The sequence below is a fragment of the Halyomorpha halys genome, unplaced genomic scaffold (genome assembly GCF_000696795.3).
Source record: "Halyomorpha halys isolate HHAL.00 unplaced genomic scaffold, Hhal_1.1 Scaffold1538.1, whole genome shotgun sequence".
In the NCBI taxonomy this organism is placed as follows: Eukaryota; Metazoa; Arthropoda; class Insecta; order Hemiptera; family Pentatomidae; genus Halyomorpha; species Halyomorpha halys.
In genome coordinates, this window is record NW_027105187.1 from 40,598 (window position 1) to 47,756 (window position 7,159).

Genomic DNA, 7,159 nt, shown 5'->3' on the forward strand with positions numbered 1-7,159 from the left:
CCTCGAAGATTGGTGTCGTAATTGGAGGATTAAGACAAATTTCAACAAATCCCTTCAAATCACCTTTACCCTTCGTCGTAAACCTACTGACTGCCATACAGTTTCATTTAACGATGTTACTCTTACCCCTGTCGAACAGATCCGCTACCTTGGACTACATTTGGACAAGCGATTAACCTGGAATCCTCACACCAGACTGAAAAGACAGGAAGGACTGCACGTCGATTTCGACTATTACAGTACTTACTAGACAAACGGTCTAATCTTCCAACACGTAACAAAAGACTGATCTACATGACTATAATAAGGCCAAGAGTGAATTTGTTGATCTGGTGAATTAAAAATTGTGAAATGGTGAAATTTAAGGAACAGAAAAGGGAAAGAAAAAAAGGAATGAATTGAAATATTTGTATTTGGTGTGTAGACCGAAATTGATTGAAAAAGGAAACTGTAAGGAAACAAATTGTTTTCTTTCTATTTTGTTATTTTATTTTGTACATGTAATTATATGTAATTTATAAAAGTCCGATTAAGGATTGATTAGTATGCTGTGTGATATGGCAACCTGCATTTGGGCAGCATAGATGAATAAAGTATTTCTCTCTCACTGTCCTTTAAAAGCTTATTTCATTGGCTTTTATTTGATATGTAATATGACAACTTTAAAGATATAAAATTAATTTTATATGGTTTCAAATCTTTGATTAGAGTCTCTATTACTGATTCGATGGGAAATAATCATGGCATGCTTACATGCTATCAAACCTCAAATGTTCCTTGGTTCTTGAGGTTTTTTTAATTTAAATGGGTTGGAAAATCATCAGGTCATTACTCATGAAAAACAACCATAAAAAAGGTGTGACGGAATTATTTTAATGACAATTCAATTGAACATTGTAAAATATCTTAATCATTCAGTGCGTTCCATTTGGGTTAACGCCTTTAAATTCTGGAATCCGTTTAATTGAATGAATTTGGCAATCTCAAGATACTGAAAATAGAGAAAAGGTAGCATTAAATAACCACTGAAATAACAGAGATTAATCGTGATCTAATTGAACGTTTTGGTTTAATATTAAAGTTTCTTAATTGTGGATTTAAGCAAAATCAAGATGTATTTGAAAATTGTTGAGCAGCAACTAGAAATTTGTATTTTTTTTATAATATGTCTGTAACAAATTCAGTTCCATGGTAGACAAACCTGAGAGCCAAGAATTAAAGTATGATATTAAGAAAGTTGTTTACCCTTGGCGATTTAAAAATAAATACGAAGTTTAACTTAGTAAATTAGCTAAACACATCACAGCCTTGCAAGTATGAAAAATCAAGAAAAAAAATCATATATAGTCTCTTTGCCAATTGAGCTCATTAAAATAAAACGAGATGATGCCAGTTCATATCTAGAGAGACTTGCTTTGAATTTAAAAAATATGAAATCTCCAGGTTCGCTGAAAGTGAATCATGTATCCTCAGGTATTTATATTATTATTTATTCATGAATACAATAAGGATGTAGTATAAAATAATCCATCTTTCCTTCGTCTTTTAATACATTATGTGGCGTAGTATTAAGGTTAGTAACGTACATGAAAGGACGTTTGTATATAAAGGAATTATTACGATATAAAACATGTTCCAATATAAGTCCAGATAATAGTAACGGAAGCTATCCGGAACTTTAGCTAGTTGCGAATAAGCATTCTTTACAAAAAAAAAAATAGTAAAGACAATTTATTTTATATATTTAATAATTATTTATTCGAAACAACAAAGTATTAATTACACTTGTTTTCTCACAATCTAAAGTTTTTAATAGCTACAGAAGTGACATAAGAAGTTCAGCGTTATGAAAATCTTTGACTTTGCACAGAGCTTGCAAAGAAGCTTCGATTTTCGCGAAGTTGGAGTCCACGATGCCGTTCAACGCCGGTACCATCACCGATTTGAAGAACCCGTCCACATTGGATCCGTCGTACTCAGGTCTGAGCTCCGAGTTCTACATTTCCTAACTTTTCAACCTTGAATTCGTTGAGCTTGGTATGGTCTTTAGCGACGGATGCAGTGTATGATACGTGGACGGAGTTGTCGGGTATCGTAGCGTATGCAGACATGTTCTTTCCCTCTATCTCAAGGTGAGTACTATGGTCATGAGTCCGAATCCGTAATTGATGTCGAAAGTAATTTCATTGTCTTTCTCTTCTTGCCAGTAATCGGATGTCCTTTTGAGAGAACTAATCCAAGAAATTGAGCGTCAGAAATTATCATCGTTGTAAAAAATGAAACATAAGACAGCAAAACAAAATTACGGATTTTAATTTCCTTTGAATCCAACTGGATTTTCGAAAGGAGTGCTGTCGTTGTTCCATATTGGCGTTGTTTTTTATTCAACTGCTCTATAACTTGGTCTAGAGGATCATTGATATTAATCCTCTTGGCTCCAACCGCTGCAAGAGCTGAGAGCAATACCAAGCCGAAGAACTTGTACATCTTGGAAATAGAATAGATTGACCATCATTGGCGAGAGAGTACAATATATAACATTACGATGACACTCCACAAGGTACTCATTGTTTGCAATTCGATATATTGATAAACATATCAACAAATGTATTTCCCCCCCTTTAAAATATAAACATATAATCGTGATTACGTAAAAATTTATTATCTTATCAATCGCTCATTGAACCCTTTAAGGACAGATTTTTCATGTATATTGTACATTATTAATTATATTTTAAGAATGAAAACCTATAAGGATATAAGTACCAAACAAATATAGTTTTCCGCTGTATTTATAGTAAAGAAATGAAACAATTTCGTTTATGATTACATGTCTCTTTCATTATAACAGTCCCAACAATAATGAATAAATAATCTTAAAAAATAATGTTAGTGTTAAACTATAATACATATTTAACTAATAATGTTGCATACATATGGTACATGTATTTAACCTCTGCTAAAACTAGTTACTAGATTTTGAACTATAATATTTTCAGGGTTTGTAAAAGTGTTTTAGTGACCAAATTACTTGATATATGTAACTACTGCCTCTTGAAAATGTAAATGCAAACATGTAAGTGGAAAGCCACTTCAATAGACTATTAAGTACAAGTGCAGTTACAATAAAACTAGTTAGGACTACTTTAGGGATTCATCTCATTAGTGCAGAGACACTTTTATGCATTGTTCTTTAATTGCGTTTAGTGCCAATCATGAAGGATCGCGTTTTCTTTTTTTGTTCCATGATCTACTCTTGTGAGATCGTGACATGTCGTACATCGACCAACCTACTCGCTATATTACTGTTTAAAAAGTCAGATTGGTAAGGCTACCATGGAAGGCGGAAGTGGAGGATCTCATGCCATTTTTAATTCCAAGCGCTGAAACTATTGGGCTTAAGGCATATGTTGAATTCATTATGACACTAGAATTGAGAACGGGTATTTTTTATTTTAATGATAAACAAAGGTTTGATTTCAGTAATAATTATTTTTATTTAAAACAAAAAAATCATAATGCTTATATAAAATATGGATCTATCAATTGACTATATAAGCGACATACATAATTTATGAACATAAGATTTTTTTTACAGAAAATCCATATGATTGCTTGCCGAATGAAAAGGTTTTTCGATTTTTGTAAAGTTTGATTTCTCGATACTGTTATATTTTGGTACAACAGCAATCCTTCCAACCATTTTTGAACTCATCCTCCGCTTGACATGATATTCCTCACCAGCGTGGTGCACAGTTACAAGTGTAGGGAGTTGTCCAGTATACTAGCGGCCGATGACAATTTATTTCCAGCATTATCCATATGATGAAGTACTATGGTTATCTGTTGAAAACCCTTATAGAGGTCGAATTGGATATCCTGCTTTCACTTCTAGGCGGCAGTCATCTGTCGTTTTGATGAAATCTACAGGCAAGACTATAGCGTTGGAATATTTAATCTGAAAGATAACGTCATTTAACATATTTTTGAAATCGTCTTACAGGACGTAAACATATAAAAACCAGTTTAAACATTACTTACTCTTAACGATTGGTTACTCGTGTACCCTGCTACACATTGTAGGTTATTCAACTACACAGTTCTATACGGTGGTGAAGAAGATTACTAATATCACTCCAATAACTGCCGCAACTATGAACAATGTTAAACCGATGCACTTGTACATCTTCGGAGAACGAACAGACCGTTATTGGTGTGAGCGGTCATTATATATCAAAACGAAGGACAGCACGTAGATATGATTTTTTTTTTTTGTACTCGAGATAAATAAAAAATGTTTTCACTTTGTGAAACACTAACTTAACTTATAGTATAATATTTATTATCTAATCTTGACTCTTTGGACAACCTTTGGACTGATTGGATAACCTATTAACGATGTTAATTTTTTTTATTTTATAGATGATTGTTTTGATTCTTCAAATATGAAATTTAGGGAGTGTGATGAAATTAATGTGTCAGAAAATGGCCAAAATAGATTGAATATTTATTTTACACACTTTAGAAATTTTTGAAATTTATACCTTTACCACCCTTAAGGGCTGTATCCTAACACTTAACCTGTCTTCTTCCCTTTTCTGACTCAAAGTAATTTTCCTTCCTTTGAACATGACTAAATATAGCAACAAATTCCTAACATTGGCTTATTAATTATAATTTAGTTTTACCAATTCCATACTGTACATGTTTAGTGCACATGCATATATGCAAACACACATATACATGTCGCACATATTGTGTAATATATATTTATAAGTTACTGTCTGGTGGAGTGCGATATCAACTTTCAGAGAATAAAACAAGCAGATAGAGTGCGAAATCAGCTGATTGAATCCCATATGAATGGAACCACCCCACTCCTACTGGAAAACATATAACCTGCTGGAAAATGGTTTATGTGTAACAAATGCTTCATGAAACGTCAAAAGGTGGTATACAATACAAGTTAAATTAAAAAGTCTTTAAGTATTGAGGATAAAGAAGTACAGGATGGGTCAAAAACTTTTTTTACTCAAAACTATAATATTTCCTGTGTAACTAAATAAAAACTAACTTTTTATTGTATTATTTTTTTTTATCTAAGAATATTCTTGAATTATTTAGTAAAAATGTATCTATAAATAAATATTTTCATTTGTTTGGGGAAATTCTATTATCATTTTACTGATGTACAATGAATTTTGAAAATTTGACTCTTCCGTAAGTATATGTAATTAGGAAATTATTTGCACAATAAATATAAATATTGCCACCAGTCAATCAATTCGGTGAAGTCCTTCATATTTAAGATTTTCACTCAAAACTCTAACCCTGAAATCCGAAAGTGTAATTAATACAAATGAAGAAGTGGTACTAATTAAAACATTCATGTAATAACAGCATGACATCATATGGAAATCAAAACCTATAAGACATCAGGTGCTATATCAGGTTAAACAGTGCTTGGTTGGGTTCACACTCGAGAAATGACGAGGAACTAAGAGGACTTGTTACAGCTGTCGCCAAGCGGTGCCCCAGGTGACAACTCTCAGATATCGTGTTTTTTTATCTTTTGGTTTTTTGCCCCCTTTCCAGGACGTCGAGCAGGCTAAGCCATCTGGAAGGACAGAGGTAATTACCAAAGCCGCGATGTAGAGGAGCAGGCTCCGATCCCGTCCGCCCTGTCGTATCCTCTTAGCTCTGCTTCGTCGGTTCGTCGGCCATGCAGATGTGGCTGTCCTACTGCATCAGTGTTCCTCAAAGGCTAATTGCTTCTGTCGTTCAGCCTCTGTATGTATGTTTTCTGTTTGTCTTTTTTATATCATCTTTGTAACATACAATAAATCTAATTTTAAACGTGCTATGCTATAGATCATTTTTTTCTTGACTGATCCTCAAGCACCACCAATAAAACAATATATATTTCCATCGAACGTTCTACATTTTATGAAAATAAATTTTAAATATACAGCTGCAGTAAAACAAAAAGTCATTGTATCAAGTGTATAATAAAACGTGACTTGTCAAGAATCAACAGATCCGCAACACTCCAATCATGGTTCAATTTAATTGCAATTGGAATTACAATTATTCTCAAATTACTAATTTGATACAAGGAAAGGAAATTAAAATTTTGAATAGTAATTTGTACGACTTTATGAACCACTGTGATTGTAACAATTGTCCGAAATTGCTATTTTCGACCAACACTAGATGAGAGGTTGGATTGTAATAGGATCCATTCACTGTACATTTCGAAATGGGAGGATGAGGACTTATTTCGGACCAAATCAGATACGATAAATAAATATATTTAAAATTTCAAAACACCACCGGGGTCTAGAAAAGATGCCCGTAAAATCAGCCCGATACGTTTTGTCAAAATAATTTTTTAATTACAATTCAATCTGAATTGTTTTAATTAAATTTATATCAGTTTTGTGAATAAAGAGCAAACTTTGGAGGACAAAAAATTATCTCTTTTGGGTACAAAAAAAAAAACTATAAATAACTGAAACATTTGAAAAACCAACAAACAAAAAAAAAATATTTAGCTAAAATTAAAATAAACATTTTATTTAAAGCTTACAGTTTCAAATTTCATTTTACTCTAATTTCAATGTAATACGTTTTAAAGAAAATGTTTATTATTTTAAAATTATCCTACTTAACATCCCATTCGTTGCAGATTTGCCCCAAAACAGATATGCGTCTTTTTATTCCAAACTCCCTAACCATCCTAACCCATTAATTCTTAATCTTTCATCCTTAACAATCCTGATAATCCTCCGAGGCGTCTGAAAAGAAGATCCACGGGACCTTCTAATTTAAATTAATATTTGAAGTACCACCAATGGGTGGTTCCTTCCCAAGATTTTCAAGTGTATATGAAACATACTATATATTTACCTATTGAATTATTTTGTACAGTTGTAAATTACATTAAATAAATAATTAAAAAAAAAATAAAATAATCCCATAAATGTTATAGCTTACAAAAGTATTGCTAAAACCAATATTTTTGGACGATTTCTTTTAATACAGATTTATCGAATACAGATAAGATTAATGAGCAATAAAACGATAGTGCGTTAAAATAGTAGTGGTCGGCAATAATAGCACACATTTAAAATTTTTTTTTAGATTCCGATAAATATTT

General features: G+C 32.2%; 1 long non-coding RNA gene across 1 annotated transcript; it reads right to left on the reverse strand.

Annotated features, from left to right (window-relative positions):
- Window positions 1-3,472: 3,472 nt before the first annotated feature.
- Window positions 3,473-4,277, reverse strand: LOC106689979 (uncharacterized). The gene is made up of 2 exons (XR_001344522.2): window positions 4,042-4,277; window positions 3,473-3,958 (listed from the first exon to the last, which is right to left on the reverse strand). It is a non-coding gene; the product is annotated as an uncharacterized lncRNA (long non-coding RNA).
- Between the last annotated feature and the right edge of the window lie 2,882 nt (window positions 4,278-7,159).